The following is a 20,532-nucleotide window of genomic DNA, read 5'->3' on the forward strand; positions in this document are numbered from 1 at the left end:
TGCCTCCCGAGTGCTGGGATTAAAGGCATGCGTCACCACCGCCCGGCTCTAGTCACTATTTCCAGTTAAAAGTAGATCACAAACCATTTTCCTACAACATAGAACCATGACTGTACTCACCACACAAGATTAGACAAAGCGATAACAGAGTTCTATGGAATGTCCTTCAAAGAACATTCTTTTGTTCTTCAAGACGGGTTTCTTTGTGTTGTCCTGGCTGTCCTGAACTCACTCTGTAGACCAAACTAGCCTCAAACCCAAGAACTCTGCCTGTCTGCCTCCCGAGTGCCAGGATTTACAACAGTGCCACCACTGCTAGGCTTCCAAAGAACATTCTTAAAGATTTATCAAGATTTATTTTCATTCCACGTGTATGCACAAGTGCTTGTATATATGTCTGATACCTGCAGAGGACAAAAGTAGGCACTAGATCCCCTCAAACTGAAATTACAGGTGGTTTTGAGTCACCATATAGATGCTGGGAACCAAACCCTAGTACTCTTTAAGAACAGCAAGTGCTCTAGACCACTGAGCCATCTCTCTCTAACCCTGTGCATTTATTTGTTTTTAGGCAGATTATCACTACACTGCCCTGACTGGCCTGGACCTCACTATGCAGACCAGATTGTCCTTGAACTCTGATCCACCTGACTCTGCCTCCCAAGTACTGGGAACAAAGAAGTCCACTACAATGCACAGCTTTAGATTTATTCATTTTCCAAAGACCATTCTGAAATTGCTTCATAAGAGACTAGAATACAATATAACTCATGTTTCCAATAATCTTGTATCAAATGTACTACATAGCTCGTTCATTTCTTTTACCTTACAGTAGGAAGAGAACAAAATAAAAGTCTAAAAGGAAATTTAGCCTCTTGATCTTCCACCTTGTCTTTCCGCCTATGAAGCATGCCCAGTTTTCCAAGTCAAAATGAGTATTCAGACTCCAATTCTAACACAAATTTCTCACCAATTCTCTGCCTTCATCCTTCATATCTTATCTGAGTTATTTGCACAGTCTCAGATCTATTTCTTTGGTCTACTGTCTTCCTACCTTCATTCTAGGTATCATCTTTGGTGACTATCCCCAAACTAACTTTAATTTGACTCTCGTACCTGAGACAGTGTTAAATACAGTTGTCCCAAGGTATCTGCTAGGGATTGATTCCAGGATGACTGGTTCCAGGAATCCAAATGAATACAAAACTTTCAGAATGTGCCTTATCAAAAATAAAGTAAAATAAAATAATCACAAAATATCTTATATGGTTTAAGCCATCTCCAGATGACTTTTAATACCTAATAAAATATAAGTGCTATGTGGTTGCTACATCATTGAGTCAGTAGAACATATTTTTAAGTCCTGCATCTACTAAGTTAGGTCATACTCAATGTTTATATGAATTCAAAGGGGAAAGCTGTGATAGTTAAAAAATAAAATAAAACAAGGTTTCAAGTGGTGAAGGTGAAATCCAAAGAAACCAGACTAAAAGAACCTTCCTACTGTCCATGGGAACTGAAAATACTGGTTCTAGGATACCTTGAGATAAGAAGCAGAAAGTCGGGCTGGTGAGATGGCTCAGTGGGTAAGAGCACCCAACTGCTCTTCTGAAGGTCCAGAGTTCAAATCCCAGCAACCACATGGTGGCTCACAACCATCCGTAACAAGATCTGATGCCCTCTTCTGGAGTGTCTGAAGACAGCTACAGTGTACTTACATATAATAAATAAATAAATCTTTAAAAAAAAAAAAAAAAAAAAAGAAGCAGAAAGTCAAACCAAGTAAACATCAATAGGCATAAAGGCAAAATTGAGTTGTGCTGATAATTGCCACACCCTGAACTAGCATATGAGTATTTTTTGCACACTCACTACTTTTCAGGCCTTTCAGACACTTTGCATGCACTAAAATGGTACCCTCAAGCCAAGTGGAGTGGTGTAGGCCTCTAATACCATACAGAGGCAGTCTGGAGTAGAGTGAATTCCAAGCCAGTCAAGGATACATAGAGAGACTTGGTCTCAAAAATATAAAGAGACAGATTTTTTTTCAATCTTAAAAAGATATTGTACCCCTTGATACTGAAGACTATTATTATCCACACTCAAAAAGGAAAATTTAGAGAAATGAGAAACAGCTATTATGCAGTATCTGTATTATCTTAATTTTAGTATCTTCAAAATTGTTACAGAGTATCCTAGTTTTTCTCCCCTCAATGCTAATGCCCTCATTGTCTCATTAAGACCTAATCATCTCTATAATCCATGTACATCACGTAACCAGAACCTTCCACTTCAGTGTATCCTGACCCTTTTCATCTAGTCTCCTCCCCATTTTTACTACCTGCTTCCCAGGTATGTCACATGAGAATGTTCAATGGGCTCCCACGTTATACAGGAAGATGCTCTAACATTTTAAGACAAGTAGCCAAGGTTGTTCCTGTCTTCTATCCAGCATCCTTGCATAGCCCGCATTGTGTGTGACGCTGTTGCTCACTCTCTCTCTAACACCCTACTCAGCCTGACAACCGTTAGTCATCTTCTAACTTCAGCTCAACATCACTGATGTAACTCCTTCAAAGGTTCCCAGGCAAAATTAGATTCTTCCTAAGGACACACATAATGGTTTATATATTTCCAATCACCATATAACCTGCTATGTTTATTACTCTTTGTCTCTCTGCACCACTGCAAACTCACTCTGAATTGAATACTATGTTAAAATACTGTGTTAAAGGGGCTGGTGAGATGGCTCAGCGGTTAAGAGCACTGACTGCTCTTCCGAAGGTCCTGAGTTCAAATCCCAGCAACCACATGGTGGCTCACAACCATCTGTAACTAGATCTGACACCCTCTTCTGGAGCATCTTAAGACAGCTACAGTGTACTTACATATAATAAATAAATCTTAAAAAAAAATACTGTGTTAAAGTATAATTAGTTAGTCTATACAACACTTGTTTGGAAAAACGTGAATTTGTTCCAACATGAATGACTTAATAATGAACAATCACTGCAAACTTCTCACTTGTTTATGTGCTATTTTAATCTGTGGGGGGAAAAAAAAAACCCACATTAGACAAAGATAGAAAACTGCCCTAGGTGAACCAATACGTAAGACAGGAACACCAACCAGTAAGTCAGCTTCTTCAGTGTTGTGGACCACACCCACTCAACTTTACTATCAGTTTTCCAGGCTTTCAGGGAACTCTCCTAGCAATTCAGAGTAATTTACAAGAAGCAACCCTGCGGATGTGCAGCTCAAATACACCAGGTGTTTTTTGAGGTAAGGTACATAGTTACTGTAATATTGATCTACTTCTTAGCCATTTAACATGAAAAAGATATGCTACCATTCTTACCAAGTTCCTGTTCTTTTAATGTTGGAGTGCTGTACTCCAATTCCACTTCCTCCCAAGCCCTGTAACAGCACTTTTAATTAAGAGTCCTACGGCTTCCAAGTCTCAATATTCTACTTCCAGGAATTTAGAGGAAAAACTCATCTTCCCCCAGCATTTGACGAAATACTTACTATACCCTAACATCACAATATTCCTAAATAACCTGACTGTTGATCCTAGTGCACACAGGTTGACCTGACTGTTCCAATTAAGTTCTCTAGCCTGTCTGAGCTCCAGGAAGCAAAGTCCACAAACCTCCAGTGTATCATTTTAGGCCTTTCATGGCTTTGACTGCTCTTAACATCTTCTAAAACACCAACATTCTGATTTGACATGGCCTTGTATTTCAGAGCAATTGGGCAGTGTTCAAGCCCATTACAAAAGGAGCCAAAGACACCAGATCCGAATCAAAACACACAGTCACTACTTGTATTATTTCAAATATGACTCCAATTTTACTTGCATGATCTTTATTCCCCCAAGCTGATACCTAGCTATCTTTAAAACTTTGTTTCTTGTTTAAAAAAAAAAAAAAAAAAGTCAGACCGTCCTTTTGCTACAGGGAAACAAAGCTCAGCAGTCCTTCAAAATCTAGGCTAGACACACCTTTTCTAAAGCTGCTCTCAATCCACTCCCACTGTTCCAGTAACATCTTACGGTGCCTGGCCTTACCCCCAAACCCGATACCTCAGTCTGATCACTGTCCCCTTTGTTTAGAATGATCCCCTTCTCCAACTTGGCAAGCTTCTTCTACTCAGTGTTACTGGTTTTAAACTGGCACCACACCCTCATCCATAAGTTTAATCATTCTAGGTTCCTTGAAGCACTGTGTACCCATTACTCAATCCTATGCAGGACAAGAAGGCAGAAACTGAATATGGACATCTCTGAATTCTCATCATCAGGACCATCAAATGCTATTCCTCAGTGTGCAACTTATCTGAAATATATAAAGGGACAACAGAAAAGTAAAGGCCAAAGAGTAAAATTAAGGCAGCCTGAATTAGCCTCTATCTTAGACTCAAATAATCACTCTTTTCTAATCTTTAACTACTTACTCAAACACCAAACTCTACTGCATTCCATTGTACTCAAAGGTACACAGTATACAGTTATACTTGTGTTTGGTCAGCACTTAACTTTCGGGTAACATGGCTACCTCCATAGCCTGATTAACAGGTACAATTAAGAAAAACTACTTGTTTTGTAGAAGCTAAAAGGTTTAAAAAATTAACAGCGCTTTCTTCTCTACAATAAAAGTATACTGTGTGTGTATGTGCGTATTATACATTTTTACCTGAATATATGTGGACATTTTCAGAGTGATAAGACATGCAAGATTGAGCTTCCTAGCCAGTGGAACTTTGTCAGGAGAGGGCTGCATGTGCACTGGAGATATTGATCCCTCACCACACAAGGACCGAAGTATCCAAGCACTTCTTCCAGTATGTCTTACATATATTGTCCTTCTAGGCTGCACTGAATGAAAAACTGAAGCATGGTGCTGGACACCTTTAACCTCAGCACTCCAGAGGCACAAACAGGAGGATTTCTTAGTTCAAGGCCAGCCCATTCTACAAAAAAAGTTCCAGACCAGCAGGAACTGTATTTTAAGATTTTTTTTGTTGTTGTTAAAGTTAACATGGATTCAGTCAGATGTTTAAACATTAACCAAAATACTAGTTAAAACTATATGCATAGTAGGCAAATTCCTATAATGCCTTTATTTGTAGTCAGAACCAAGTTCTGTATATCAGCGTATTATGTCTGTTCAAAAAAAAAAAAAAAAAAAAAAAAGCCTGAAACTTCCCAGCAACCATAATACATCTGAATTTATACAAGGATTGTCTTTCAAGAATACTCCAGTCAGACTAGAAAATGTCTGCCACATACGTTTTTGTCCATGTTAGCAAGCACCTTGTGCACCTACTGAGAAATGGCCACCCTGACCTACTTTAATATCTACCCAATAAAAATACCCCCTTCCTTCTCCAAACCCCAAATACTTAACAACTATATCACCCTTAACGTCTGCCTTGTGACTACCCTCCTAACTCTAATATCCTGATCCAGTCTCTTCATTCTAGGCTTGGTTCCTCGGGGCCAGCGTCAGAGAATTAGACTAGACCACTGGCTCCACGTAATTTTAATTCTAAAATGTATTCTTCAAAGCGCCAACTTCAAAAGACTGGCAGCAATTACAAAAAGCAAAATACGCCTTCACAATCTTTTGACCAGCCTACAGAACGGTTGTGGGATGGTGAAAATTTCTAGGGAAGTGTGGAAAAGACAGTGCTATTACACACCGAATTGTTTTTCATTTATTCTCCAAAGTTAAAATTCCAAACAAGAGGCAGAGAAGAACTTAGACCTAGCAGTAATCAGGCAAGCTACCTGTAAAACAGGTTTACCTGTACTCAAGTTCTAGCAGATTATTTAAACACAGTAACAAGATGGCCCGTTCACAATGTTGTCACTTGCAGGAACAGTTAAAAGTAAAGAATTACAGTTGCTTATGAGCAGTCTCTATAGACCGTGTCAGGGTAGAAAGAGTCAAGGCGGAAAAAAAAAAATATTACCAAAGAAAAATAACCAGTCTTTGAAACATGAAAAGGCTACATCCGCTTTGGTTCAACTAGGGATATTTTTTTTTCCAGAAATTAGTACTTGAGTCCTGAGTCCAATAATCTCTACAGCTGATAATCACTTCTTTGGCCACGTAATCCGCCCCGCCCCTAACAATATCTGCGTTAAACGGACTTTAAAATACTTTAGGAGGAAAAGGGTGAGCATTAAGTGCATCCACCGAGTGCCAAGTTCCACGCCGCACAGTGCACCGCCCCCCAAAGCCACTTCTCCTAAAGTTGCCACCGGTTCCTAGTGTGTCCCTAGTCCCGGCACCCCAGCTCCTCTCTGGGGGCGCGTGACCGGAGGCGGGGGTCCGAGAAGCCAGGGCTCACGCCACCGCCCTCTGTACGCCACCGCCCCGCCGTCAATCAACACTCCCACCCCCCACCCCCACGACCCGGGCCGAGCCCCGGGACTCCGCGCGGGGGGCGCGGCCAGGGGACCGACGGGATGGCGATCGCTGGGTGGGAAGGAGGGGGACGGACAGACGTCACTCGGAGAACTCCTAAGTTGTGCGCGAGTGCGCGCTCGGGGGGTCCCCCCCAGCCGGGGCGCGACCCCTGGGGGATGGGGGGGCGCAGGCGGCAGAGCCTCGGCGGGACGTCGCTCGGGCCCGTCGCGCTCACCTCTCGAGCTGCGCCGCCTTCCTCCGCCGCTGCCGCCGCCTCCTCCCGGTGAGTGCAGCGGGGTCTGCCCTGTGGAACCACCATACCAGTCCCGCCCGCTGCTGCAGCGCCGCCGCCGCCGCCGCCGCCGCCGCCGCTCCTCAGCCGCCTCCGCCGCCGCTCTTTGTTCCCCCTCCTCAGCCGCCGCTCCTCAGCCGCCCGCCTCGGCCGCCCGGACCCCGCGAGCCGCCGCTACGCCCTGCCGCCCTCTCGAACCCCGGCCTCGCCCTCCTCGCCGCGCCGGCCGCCGCCTTCGCCTCCGCGCCGTCGACGCCGCCGCCACCGACGCCGACGCCTCCTCTTCCGCGCCCCCCTCGTTTTCATTGAAAGCAAACAAGCATCATGGCGGCGGCCGCCGTCCCCCTCCCACCCCAGCCAGAGAGCGCCCCGCTCACCGCCGCCTCGCCAACATCCCGGCTTCCCATTGGCTGACGCTGCTGGGCGCGACCATCCCGCGTCGGCCGGGGGTGGACTCTTCGCAGCCCGACGCTTTAGCCCCGTCCGCGTTCCCCCCGCGTCTCGGAGCAGTGAGCCGGCCCGGCGCGCTCCTGCCCGCCCTCCCAGCCTCGCTTCCCGCTCTCTCTGCGCTTATCCTTCTCCGCGCCTTCTGTCTCCTCCTCTCCTAAAGCTGTTCCTCCGCGGTTTAGTTGCTCTTTTTCCTTCTCGCCCACTTTTATCTCCACTTTACCCTTGATATTTTTTTTCCCTCCTCTTGATTCACTTTGCTTTTCCCTGGCCTGACAATCACTTGGGAGCACAGATTAAATTCTCAGACGTTTAACCCTATCCAGTATCTTGATCTTCCGAGAGAGAAACTTTCAATCTTCAATAGTCAACTAATTGTTCCTGCCCTAACTATGCAGAAATAAAATAATTAATAGGCAGGTTTTTCTTTTATTATGGGGTCCTAATTTAAGTAACGAACTATAGCTACTCAGGACAAACTGTGGTTTCAGGTAAACCGGAAGAGGAATGGGCTGATTAATGATACTTACATCAGGAAAAAGTAGTTGGCTGGTATTCGGGGCACGGGGATTAATCAAGCTCCACCTTGTCAAGTCAGCGTCATGGTGTATGGGCAAGAGTAACACCCAACAGACTTAAAATACACTGGCGATATAGGCTGAAAGGAATCGTGTGAAGGAAAATAGTTGCCCCTACCTCCGTGGCAGTGGCAGATTAACTCAGAAGTGAGCGTGAAATGGCTTCCAGGAACTAACAAGAAAAAAAAAAATGCCTTTCAGGGAAGTCCATCTTGCGTTCCAGGATGTGGGAATTGCATGGCTGTTGCCTAAGGCAGAAGGCGAGGGACAAAAGCCCTTCCAAGAACCAGATGTTCTGTTCAAGGCAGTTTGTGTTTGCCTGGCCCCGGCATTGCCTCGAGATCATCATTGCCTGCTATTTGCCAGGATAGCAGTGTCAGTCTAGGCTTCTAGTGCTATGAGACACTGGAAAAGTTAAGGCAATGGAAACACCCATCATACACGAGGAAATGACCGGCACAGACGAACTACCTGAAGATACTCTAAGCCCTGACCTACTCAGGTTGTTCAGTGCCTATTTCATACAAAGGGTACAACCAGGCGGAGGGGCCAGGGGTGGAGACATCCCGCTGGCCTGTTCCCATTCCAGTGCTGTGCCCTGGGAACCTGTGCTCCAGCCTAGAGAAGAGGGTTTCTTTGTGTCATTCATCTTCCCAAGGGCAGCTGCACTTTTGACAGTGACTGTATGCCTCCAGAGGAGCCTAGTTGTGTAACAAAAACCTTAGCCTCATTAAGCAACAACTCCATTATAATCCAGGAGTCAAATGCTTAGGTAGACAGTTCTACTGGTCCCACTTGTGTTCTTTCATGCCAGTGGGTGGAAGAATGTTGGGTATCTGGCACCTCTGTGTCCCTTAATAAAGCTCTTCCATCGATGTTAGGAGTGCTTCCTTATGCCTTTGTGGATGGTCTCCTCCATTTGGAGGTCATTCTAGACCACCATCAGGGCAACTCAGGCATCTAAGGAGAAGGAAGCAGAAGCACTCAAGTCTTCTAAAGCATTCCTCTTTCTCTGTATTCCATCCACCAAGCAAGCACAAGCCCGGTGTGGATTTAAGAGAGGAGACAAGCCAGGGAGCAGTTGTGCGCGCATAGCCATTGAGGTAGACTACCTCAGCGCCATTGAGGTAGACTCGCCCTGCAAAGACTGGGGTCCCCAGGAATACATGGTATTGTTCAAACTGATTACAGTGGCAAAAAAAAAAAAAAAAAAACCTGTAATTTAGGCTGCCTGATCAAGCCAATCCTGACAGACTCAACTGCCAAGGAGCCAGAATGCTTTATTACAGAAGGTTCGTGGTTTTTCTAGTGAGAAAACAAAGGGAAAGACAAGCCATACCAGAGAACCTAAAATATGGACACAGGGTAGTTATTCAATTCTGACAATTTGGCATGTCCTCTGAAAGGTGGAGGCTTAGCATCCAAGGGCCATCGCAGACAACCCGAGTCCCTTATCACCATGTAGTAAGGACAGTAATATAGAATCTGGTATTATAAACTTACAGGTCTCCATCGATCTTCTTCATATTATTTCTTATCTCTAGGTCTAGCATATTAGACTTCATTTGATTCAAAATTCAGTTCAAACAGCTTTAAGGAAAAAGAAAGGGAATTAGTTGACTCAAATAGCTATAAAGGCCAGGAAAAGTATACTCTTCAAGTGTGACTTGCTCTGGGGACTAATAACATGCTAAGATCTATCTAGTCTCGTCCATGGTGACTACACCATCAGAAGCCATATTGAATCAAAGTAGATGTCACCTTCTATAGGGTTTAAGACCAGCAAGAAAATGAGACCTTGTCCTGGGCCTGACTTTCATTTCCATTCCTGAACTAAATACCATCTTCAGGAGAATTTCGTGCCCTAGTCAGGAGGAAATCACATTTCACCCCCCCCACGCCCCATATAATTGGGCTAGATTCAGAAAGAATAGAGGGAATAGGCGGTGGGTAGGGGGGCGCGGGAGGGGGAAAGAATGGACACAAGATGATAACTGTTGGGAAAGAGAAACAGAAGTGGAATGGCAGGAAGACACAGAAGCTTAAGGTATATTCTCTTGGGTCACCTACATTCATAGACCCCTGCTAGCTTCCTTTCTTCTCAACATGTCTGATTTGTCCTGGTTTCACTCCTAGCAGGTAGAATTGAGAGAAGATGCCTGGAAGCCTTATACACCAGAAGACGGGACTTCTGCTCTGAGCCCCCTTGAAGACTCACCTTGGAGGATCAACCAGAATGGGACGAGACAGCAGGTTTGTTTCTGCTTTGACCTATGTATCATGGTTTCAAAGAATTAAGCTAATTTTCGATTGCTATACAAGAATCACTAAGGACTTGGAGGGCACCTCAGGTGTACAGCACTTGCGTATTATACACAAGCCTCTGGCTTGGATCCTCACTAGAAATAAATAAATAAAAAGAATGGTTAGTTATAAATGGGGGAGGGTAACTTAAAAAGCGGAAAAGCATGAAGAAGGAAGTGTGCCTCCCCCTGGTTCCTCCCCCCAACCACACCCCTAAAAGCTGAGCAGTTAGATTCTTGGTAAACTTAAAGCTTAATTGTCAGATAAAAGTACTCACTCCCAAGATGAGAAGGACTGAAATACCCTAACATCTAAGGGTTCCATGCCCTGAGGTTTAATGCATGTGCTGAGAATGTCTTGAAACAAGGAGAGTTTTAAAGGTATGCCAATCACATTCCAAATAGCATGCCCAGCACTTTTTTTGTTTCACTACCAGATACCATTTCAGGCTAGTAAGCCTGTAGATTTATGTCAGTGGGTGCACCCTGAGGGAGTAGGGTGGGGAGATGATGGCTCAGTGGGGACAAGCCCTTCCTTGTGCAAGCATGAAGACACCATCATGCGAGCATGAAGACACCATCATCATCTTTCTGACCTCTTCATAAATGCAACACATTTATGTGTTTTCAGAAATCTCGGCCCAGCAACTAGCAGGTGATTTGGTGTCAGCTCTGATGTGTAGGTCAGAGGGGTTGGAGTTCAGTTTGGGCAATGCTGGAGATGCCCAGAGATTCCCTCCACCTCAAATGTAAGATACCAACGCCTACAAGTGATTAATCACCGATACTCCCCTGGGCGGAGAGCACTTTCCGTTACATCGCTCCTTATTATAAGATATGAGATGTTAAAGTGATGACAGGAACCTGAACTCAGAGCCTGTAATGCGCTTATTATAGAGAATTCTCAAAACTGATCCTGCATCATGTGATGATTAATTTTGCTTGTCAACTTCGTTGGATCTAGAAACAATTTAATGGCAGGTCTCTTTGAGGCTTTTTTTGGACTTCAATTTGTTTTGAGACAGGAGCTCACTATGTAGTCCTGGATGGCTTGGAATTTACTATGCAGACCAAATTATATATAAATAAAAAGGTTTATTAGAGGCACCAGTTTATGGTTGCCAGAGGCACGGCAAAGGATGCTTGGTGGTAGGAATGTAGAGAGAAGCGAGCTACTTAGCGCACGCTGAGTAGTGAGTAGAAAGAGGGACAGGAAGGCACATGGGTTATAATAGCCTTCTCAAGGACACGCCTCCAATGACCTAACTTACTCCCACTAGACCCTACCTCCTAAAGGCCTCCCCACCCCCCAACAGCACCAGTTGGTGACCAAGCCTTTCATACATGAGCCTTTGGGGAATGTATATGTTCCAAACTATCACACCTGAGATAGCGTTGGACTCTGGCTTCAAGAAGGCCATTACCAGATGTGGCCCTTCAGTCTTGATCAGAACCACAAGCCGATGTAAACATTTCCCCTTTATAACTTACTCAGTGTATAGTTTGATGATATTAGCAAAAGAAAAAGAGACTAGAATAGTGTGTTAGTGTTGTAAATTTGATCAAATTTAGCATCACTCTAGATAAGGGCCTCTAGGCAGGCCAGTAGATTGCCTAGATTAGGGTCAGACCTGACCACTGTGGGTTGCACCATTCCTTCCTGGGATCCTGGTCTCTATAAAGGGAAAGGGGGGTTGGGTAGTGGCATTCATTCATCGGTTGCTCTCTGCTTCTTAGCTACAGATGCACCTTGACTAGCTCCTGCTGCAGTGACTTCCCTACACTGATGGACTGTAACCTGGAACTGTGAGCTGAACTATTTTCTCAGCAACAAGAGAAACTATGCAGAGGTAGCAAGTCCCAGGAAGGTGAGCAGCACCCCTGACTGTCTCGAGGCATTTTCATTACCTATCCAGTTGTTAGGAAGATCATCTTTCTCTTCAAGTTAATGCTGTTTTCTTTACTAAATCTTATTGTGTAAAAATTAACCACTTTAAAAATGTATAATTCAGTAGCATTTGGTGCACTTGCAATATTGTAAACCCACCTCTCTCCAGTTATAGAGTATTTTCATCCCATAGCAGAGTACATTGGAGATGTCTTGAAATGCCACTTTAACTCACATACTGCTGTGAAACACAGACATTGGACTCACCAGAAGATCTTGTTATTGAATACACTATTTCAGTGTATACCTAGGGGATGGAGAGTTTGTTCAGTGGTTAAGAACACGTATTGCTCTTCCAGATGACAAGGGTTCATATACACATCACTACTACCAAGCAGAGGGTTTGGGGTTTTTTTGTTTATTTGTTTGTTTGTTTTAGTTTTTTTTTTAATCTTTGCATGTGTGCATGAAATGGTGTATCAAATGTATGTGTTCGTGTGTGTGTGTGAATGTAGGCGTGAGATTGCCATAGCTTGCTCCTAAGGTCAGAGGACACCACTAGTATTGGGTCTTTCCTTCCACCTTGTATGAGATAGGGTAGGGCATCTTTACTGTTCTCTACTCTATGTGCTGGGCTAACTGGCCCATGAGCGTCTGGGACTCTCGTGTCTTCTCCCATCTTGTAGTAGGAACACTTGCGTTGCCGAAGCACATTACTGCAGCCAGGTTTTATGTGGCTTCTGGGAATTCAAACTCAGGTCCTTCAGCTTTTGAGGTAAGTCCCTCATCCACTGAGCCCTCCCCCAGCCTTTAAGACAGTGTCTCCTGTATCCCTGTGGAGTTGTTATGTAGCCAAAGATTATGTTGAACTTCTTTATTTTTATCATTTGCTTATTTTAGACAGGGTCTCAGTCTGTGGCTGGCCTGAAGTTGGCTATGTAGGCTGGGATTAAAGGAATGCACCACCACACCTGACATTTTTAATTATGTTCATGAAAGAGAGTGAGGGGGGGGTTGTATATATGAATGTATATGCCTACAGAGTCCAGAAGAGGACATCAGATCCCCAGGGCTAGAGTTACATACAGGTGGTTGTGAGCCACACCTAACATAGGTACTAGGAATGACCTTGGGTCATCTAGAAGAGCAATCCATGTTCATAACCACGGAACCACCTCTCTAGCCCTATTCATTTTGTTATTAATTTTAATCACACTTTTATTTATTTTATGGGAGGTGCCATGTCACATGTGTGGAGGTCAGAGGACAACGTAAGTGAATTTGTTGTTCTTCTACCATGTGAGACCCAGGGATTGAACTCCGGTCCTCAGGCTTGGCAGTAAGTGTCTTGAACAGTCTCACAGGCCAGGACCTTGAGCTCCTGGTCCTCCTTCAAGCTCAGCTCACAGGCGTACAGCGCCACCGGGTTACGTGATCCCAGGTGTCACTCAGAACACCCTGTGCATGCTAAGTGTGATAGCTAATCTTGGTTGTCAACTTGGCTACATCTGGAATCAACTAAAATCCAAGGAGCTGGGCACCCAGGGAATTTTCTTGATCTTATCATTTGAAAGTGGAAAGACTTACCCTAAAATCTAGATCATTTGAGGTCAAAAGACACACCCTAAATCGGGGACACACTTTCTTGTGGCAGCCGATATAAAGGGCATGGAAGACTGAAGTTTTGGGTTTGGTTTGGCTTGGTTTGGCTTGGTTTGGTTTGGTTTTTTTTTTTGCCTGCTTGCACTCATTCTCTCTGGCAAGTTCATCTAACCTGCTGCTAAGGCATTTCTTCTCTGGTAGTAGAACATATTTCAGGATTCCAATGCAGACTGAGAGAGCAGCTGAGCCATCCAACTTGTGGAGACAACTACCAGATCCTTGGGACTTTCTGTCAGGAGACAACAATTGTTGGACCAGCTGGACCACAGCTTGTTAGCCACTCTAATATCTAAGAGAGAAATCGAGATTCAGGAGGACTACAGATGGCTTGGCAGTTAAGAGTAATTATTCTTGCAGAGGACCCATGTTTGACTCTCAGCATCCACATGGACTCACAACAGTCTGTAACTCCAGTACCAGAGGATCTGATGCCTTCTTCTGACCTCTTTGGGTACCAGGCACACATGTAGTACACAGACATACATTCAAGCAAAACGCTCATACACATAACTAAGTAAATCTTTAATATATTCATCCATTCATCCATCCATTCATTCATTCATTCATTTTTTCTCAGTTCCTCTAGAGAGCCTGACTAATGCACTAAGCATGCTTGCACTTACTTAACTGAGCTACTATATATCCCCTGCCCACAGACACAGAGAGATTCTTTTAGCATAAATGTTTTATAACAAATACATGATATCTTCAGCTTTCCTGTGTAACTTGATACAGTCATATGACTTTTCCTATTGATTTTCAAACGCTGAAACACCTTGTGTAACTGGATCCCCGTCAGTGGAGGCATGACGTTCCCTCTGTACATTCTTAGATTTGATCTGCCAATGTTTTCATGGGTATATTTACATAAGTGAGGAGAGAGAATAGATTTGTGGTTTTCTTCCCTGTGCTGTGTTTATATGAGAGTACAACTGGCCCATAAAGTCAGTGAAGTGGCCCCCTCTTCTGTTTGAAGGAACAGATCTTAATAGTTGGCGAAGTCCTCCACTTCAGCCTGGGCCTCCTTTATCTTTCGCCACCTGTTTTCTTTCCTTACTCTGCCAGTTTTGGTCTCTGCGGTGCAGATACTTGAAGTCACTTACGGTGGTTCGTGGTTTCAAAGTACATGGCTACTGGACTTCGGGCCCGGGATGAGGCAGACCATGAGCACATGGAAGAGGGATCCATCCACCCAATGGTGGCTAAGAAGAGGGAAAGAAGAGTAAGGGGACAGGGTACATCTTCCTAGGGCACACCTACTTCCTCTACCTGGGTCCCATTTCCTGCTTTGTACCACCTCCCAACAATGACATCACATCAAGAATCCGTGAAAGATAACTCTAAGCAGTTTTATTTTTGTGTCTTATAGGTAACACATAGTTGGGCCGTGGTTTTTTAAAAATCCATTGTTCTATTTTTTTTTCTCTTTTCAAGATTTATTTCATTTTTCTAAATTTGTGTGTGTGGCCATGTGCATGTAAACGCGACGCCCAGAGACCAGAGACACTGGATCCCCCCCAGAGCACCCTGATGAGGATGCTGGGAACTGGAACTGGATCCTCTGTGAGAGCAGCACACACTCCTAACTGCTGAAGCTTCTGTCCAGCCCCGACTACTTAGATTTAGCACAACTGTTGAAACACTAGGGCTAAGTTGGTCATTTAAATGTCTGGGTTTTACAAATCCCTTCTGTTTGCTGTGTGTCTGACTGCTGTTATTTTTTGTTTGTTTGTTTGCTTCACTTTCTTTTTTTTTTTTTTAAGCTTTATTTATTTATTATATGTAATTACACACATAGCTGTCTTCAGACACTCCAGAAGAGGGCGTCAGGTCTTGTTGCAGATGGTTATGAACCACCATGTGGTTTCTGGGATTTGAACTCAGGACCTTTGGAAGAGCAGTCAGGTGCTCTTACCCACTGAGCCATCTCACCAGCCCTGCTTCACTTTCCCATGCCTTCCTATTGGCTGCTTGGCCTTCCATGTGTATCCATAAAGCTGTTGCGGTTGTATCCCATTGTAGTTTTCTTGTGCATTATCATACCCATAAACAACTTACACAACCTACTGCTGTCATTTCGCCCTTTATATCCTTTAACCATAAAGTGCGAGTAAGAGAACTCATGCGGTGAAGAACCTGTTACATTTATGTCTGCTTACCCACCTCATTGTGTTTTCCTCTTAGAAGCATCAGCTATCATTTTCTGCAGCTCTGGAGAGCTCCTTTAGCCATTCTTTAAAGGTAGGTCTGACAAGGAGGGGGATACTGCAGGTGTCCAGGCAGGGAAGCAAACCCACGAAGCGATGACAAATGAGAACTTGGTTCAGATTGACTTTGTCAACCTGGATCAGACTTCAGGGAGTCTAAAGCCAGGCAGAGCATTGTCAGCATATCTAAAACACAGTGCAATCTGGAAAACATGTCCAGGCAACAGTCATTCCCATTCCAGGTTTCCAGGCAACCATCATTCCAATTCCAGATGCTCAATAAAGCTTAAGGTGTGACTACTTAGAAACTCATTTGCAAAGTACACATGACCGAGACAGCGGGTTCTATGGGTAAAGAGCCTAGAATCCAGTGTGGTCTCTGACTGAGTTAGCTTAGTGGTCAGCAGATATAAAGTCCATGGGACATCCTCCCCTAAGGATGCTTTCTGTTAACTGAGAGCTAGGGAGCAAGTCTAGGATAAACATGGTAGGGGATTTGGGTGAGGTCTGCCTCTATAACAAAAGCTGGGTGAGGTCAGCCTCCACAGATAGACATAGGGTCACCAGGGTATTAACAATATCTACTCCCAGCCCTCTGAGTGGGGAAAAAAAGATATTTTTATCTCTTCCATTGTAGAGAGGCCTCTGTGTGTTTAACATTCCTGGTTCTCTAGGGCTCTGTGGCCACAAGGATTTTTGTGCCCCAACATGCCAGCAGCAACTTCCTTCATTTCCCTTACTCAGGGTGTCCTCTTTGCCTTTAATTCCATAACAACAATTTGACTTGTATGCGGTCTGGGAGTCTTGGTTCTTCTAGCAACCTGAGGGATACCACATCCTCCTGCCCATCATTTCAGACGAGAATCCTACCAGCTTCTAATTCCTCTTTCATAGGGACTTGCCCCCTTTCTCTTAACTGCTTTAAAGATTTTTAAGTTGGTTTTTGGTTAAGTTTAATTATGTGTCTTATGGACTTCTTAGAACTTCTATTTGAGAATCACTCCTATTCTTAGATCTGTAGACTTAACGTCTTTCACCAAGGAAATATCTAGTCATTCGGTGTCTGGTTCAAATCTTGTCCTCACCTCCTAGAATTTTTATGGTATCAATTCTTTTTCTATACAGCTTCTCCTTATCCTCAGAGCTGTGTTCCAAGACTTACAACACTGATGCTTAAAACTACAGTTTATATGCTGTTTACTCTCCTATACATGCATTCCTATGATAAAGCTTAATTTATAAATAAATTAAATCATTCATTAGGCACAATGTGGTAAATAAAAGAACTAACAGCAAAATCGGATAATTATAACAATATTGTACAATACAAGTTTATACATTGGAGCCATTATTAATTAATGTAATGGTTACCTGAACATGACAGTGCAGTACCACAACAGTTCATCTAATGTCTGCTAAGTGCCTAATGCATAGGGAGTATATGACAAAGGGATGCTTTGTTTCCTGGCTGGGCTGGATCAAGGCAGCATGTAATTTCATTTTGCCACTGGGAATGGCATACAGTTTAAAAGTTATAAACTGAAAAAAAAAAAAAAAAAGATAAAAAGCCGGGTGTGGTGACGCACGCCTTTAATCCCAGCACTTGGAAGGCAAAGGCAGGCGGATTTCTGAGTTCGAGGCCAGCCTGGTCTACAAAGTGAGTTCCAGGACAGCCAGGGCTATACCGAGAAACCCTGTCTCGAAAAAAAAAAAAAAATTATAAACTGGTTTTGTTGTTTTGTTTTGTTTTGTTTGAGAAAGAGTTTTTCTGTGTCGCTCTGCCTGTTCTGGAACTCAGTCTATAGACCAAGCTACCCTTGAACTCACAGAGATCAACCTGCTTCTGCCTCTCAAGTCCTAAGACTAAAGGTAGTGCCACTACACCTGGCTGTGAACTATTTCTTTAATGTTTGCCAAACATTTTCCCACTGCCCTTGACCATGGATAACTGAAACCAGGGACAGTGAGATCACAGGGAGACATGACATCGGCCCACAAGCCTCAGCTTAGTTTCCCTTTTCAGTCTGTTTCTTTCTATTATTCAATCTGAATAACTTCCTTCAGTCTGTCTTTAAGTTGAAAGGCTTCTCTGACACCACATGAGAACAACTGAAATCGGTAAGCCTCGTGCATGGTGTGACTAAGTCTGTCTGGTAAGCTTTGAAGTTGTAATTCTTGCGTTTTCCAGTTTTATAAGTCCCCCCCACCCTTTCAGAGCTCCTTTTTCCTTTGTTGAGATGTTTCTTTTTAAAAATGCTTCAACAGAATTTGTAAATGACCACTGACGCACTTTCATGATGGGTACTTTAAAATCCTTCCCGTATCGTCCCAATGTGTTCGTTGATTCATGTTAGTACTGGCATAGGTTGTCATCTCTAATGCAATTTGTGGTTTTCCTGGTCCTGAGTGTGATGAGTGATTCTCTGCCTCACCCTTCCTATTTTGGTTTTTGGACGAGAGGACCTTTAATCCTCCTTAAATGTCTTATTTCAGCATGCTCTCTCCCAGGTCCGCATGCACTTCTGTCTCCCTTTATGGGCTTTAGCTCTGACAATAGCTTGGGTTTTGAGCTCTTGCAGTACCATCCTGGCCGCTTTGTTTTTCTGATACTGCCGTGTCACCTCCTGTCCCCCTTCCCCCCCCCCCCGTCCCTGCTTTCATCGTCTGTGACAGCAGATGGCACATGTGTCTTTGGCAGTGTCTAGGTGGCCTTTGGGAGAGAAAGGGAAGAGGCCAGTCTCTCTACAGCACCCTGGAGATACTGAGCTTTGCTGGTGTCACGGCCTCAGGTCTATCTGGTTGTAGAGTAGGGTCTGGGACTTGCCAAGCTACCACTGCTGCTGAGGACAGTGGCCTCAGATAGTGCCATAGCTAGGGCTGTAGCTGGGGAACAGTGCTACGTCCTTCCATGGCTTGGTCCTGGGAACCTGACTAGGGGTGATGGGAGAATGAAGAGAGGACAGGGACACACAGACACAGGTACAGAAGAGTTGGGGTCAAGTGGGCTGTGCTGATGGAGGGACAACAGCATGAACGCTCAGCATATTTATTACATACAGCTGAGCAGGGAGCATATACAGTAAGCAAGGAGGCAGAGTTATACATAAGATGAACAAGGGGGCATTTGAACAAGGGGTAGGGTTGTTCCATACAGCTGAACAAGGAGGCAGGGCTAGCTAATCTCTGTAGGAGCATCTCTGCAACAGAACAGGTTTCAGCCCGTAAACAAATGAAAGAAGAAGGCTACACTGGACATTCCTACACTCACCTAACAGCATTCACACTGGGCCAGAGAAAGGCTTTGCCATCTCTCTAACCTCACCCAGGGAAGGCTTTGCCATGGGCCTAGGCATTGGGGTGAATGTACATTCACACGAGACTTAATCACTCCCAACAGAACAACTGGCACCGTGAGTGATTTCACCACTCTTCTGATGCAAATCGATTGTATGGTACTGGCTGTAGGGCAGCGTGTGCATTTTGAAGGTGTGTGTGTGTGTGTGTGTGTGTGTGTGTGTGTGATGTTTGTGCATGGCTGTGTGTGCACAGAGATCAGAGGAAGATGTCAGATGTCCCTCAATCAGTCTCAGCCTTAATCCACTGAGACAAGGCCTGTCACTGAACCAGGAGCTAAGGAAATGCCAGCAAGCCCTGCTAATCTTATGCTGTGTCTCTGCTGCGCTAAAGTGCAGGTGTTATAGGTTTTTGGATGGCCATGCCCAGCTATTTACATGGGTGCTGGGGATTCAAACCCAGATCTCCATGCTGACCCACTGAGACAGCTCCCTGGACCCAATATATTGAAGTTTAAATCTGATTTTTTTTTTTTTTTTAGCTTTGCTTATATGATTTGGAGTCGAAGACAAATGTGACTCAAGTGTCCCCCTTTTCATTCTCTCTCTTTGGGGGAGGGTTGCTCCTCTTTCTTAATTCTTTTGTTGTATTTTTCATGGGGTTCTTAAGAACAACTGATATCAGGCAGAGGCAGGCGGATTTCTGAGTTCGAGGCCAGCCTGGTCTACAGAGTGAGTTCCAGGACAGCCAGGGCTACACAGAGGAACCCTGTCTCCAACAAAGGAGATAGAGTGGGGAGGAGGAGGATGGCGAGGGGAGGGGGGAAAGTGAGGAGGAGGGGAGGAAGAAGAGTGAGGAGGAGGAGGAAAGACGCAGAAAGACACAGAAACAGACAGACAGAAGTTATTTGTGAGTTTTGAACTTCTGACTGGTGTCTTGAAAAACCAAAAAAACAAAAATAAAAACAACTGAAATCAGGTCAGTCGAGTCAACATTCCATCTTAAACAGGGTTTGCAGAATCCTCTGTGCAGGTCTGCAGATGACACCCAGGTCTTTTTTAACCAAGTGCCCCAGGTCTTTTTTACCCAAGTGTCCTACACAGAGGCATGCGCCCGGCCCTTCGTCCTGTGCGTCTGTGCTCAGAGCCTGTTCCTCACCCCAGTGCTGCTTACTACTGGTTCTGGCCTTTCTCCTCCTTTTAAAGTCAGACTAGGACTCTGAGTTTTGTTTCTTTTATTCTTTATTTTTATTGGAATTTTAAAGCAGCCCTTATTGAGGTCACATTTGGTTTGTGTTTATTTCATTTTTATGAAATTTTCCTCTTACTCTCTTGGTAACTATGCCTTCCTCGTCTTCTTTCTACAAGTGAAAGAAAATTCATCTCTCTTGTTTTCAATTGTCTTCATTTAATAAAACTTCTCGAGACTATTTTTTTCCCTTGGTG

The 20,532-nt window shown here is 44.2% G+C and overlaps 1 protein-coding gene across 2 annotated transcripts in view; it reads right to left on the minus strand.

Annotated features, from left to right (window-relative positions):
- Cnot6 (CCR4-NOT transcription complex subunit 6) overlaps positions 1-6,766 on the minus strand; it is a 41,123-nt gene extending 34,357 nt beyond the window's left edge. For both annotated transcript variants that reach the window (XM_021211681.1, XM_021211680.1), the window contains exon 1: positions 6,652-6,766. The gene's annotated coding sequence lies outside the window, so the exon portion shown is untranslated. The remainder of the gene's footprint in view (positions 1-6,651) is intronic.
- Between the last annotated feature and the right edge of the window lie 13,766 nt (positions 6,767-20,532).

The sequence above is a fragment of the Mus pahari genome, chromosome 14 (assembly GCF_900095145.1).
Source record: "Mus pahari chromosome 14, PAHARI_EIJ_v1.1, whole genome shotgun sequence".
In the NCBI taxonomy this organism is placed as follows: Eukaryota; Metazoa; Chordata; class Mammalia; order Rodentia; family Muridae; genus Mus; species Mus pahari.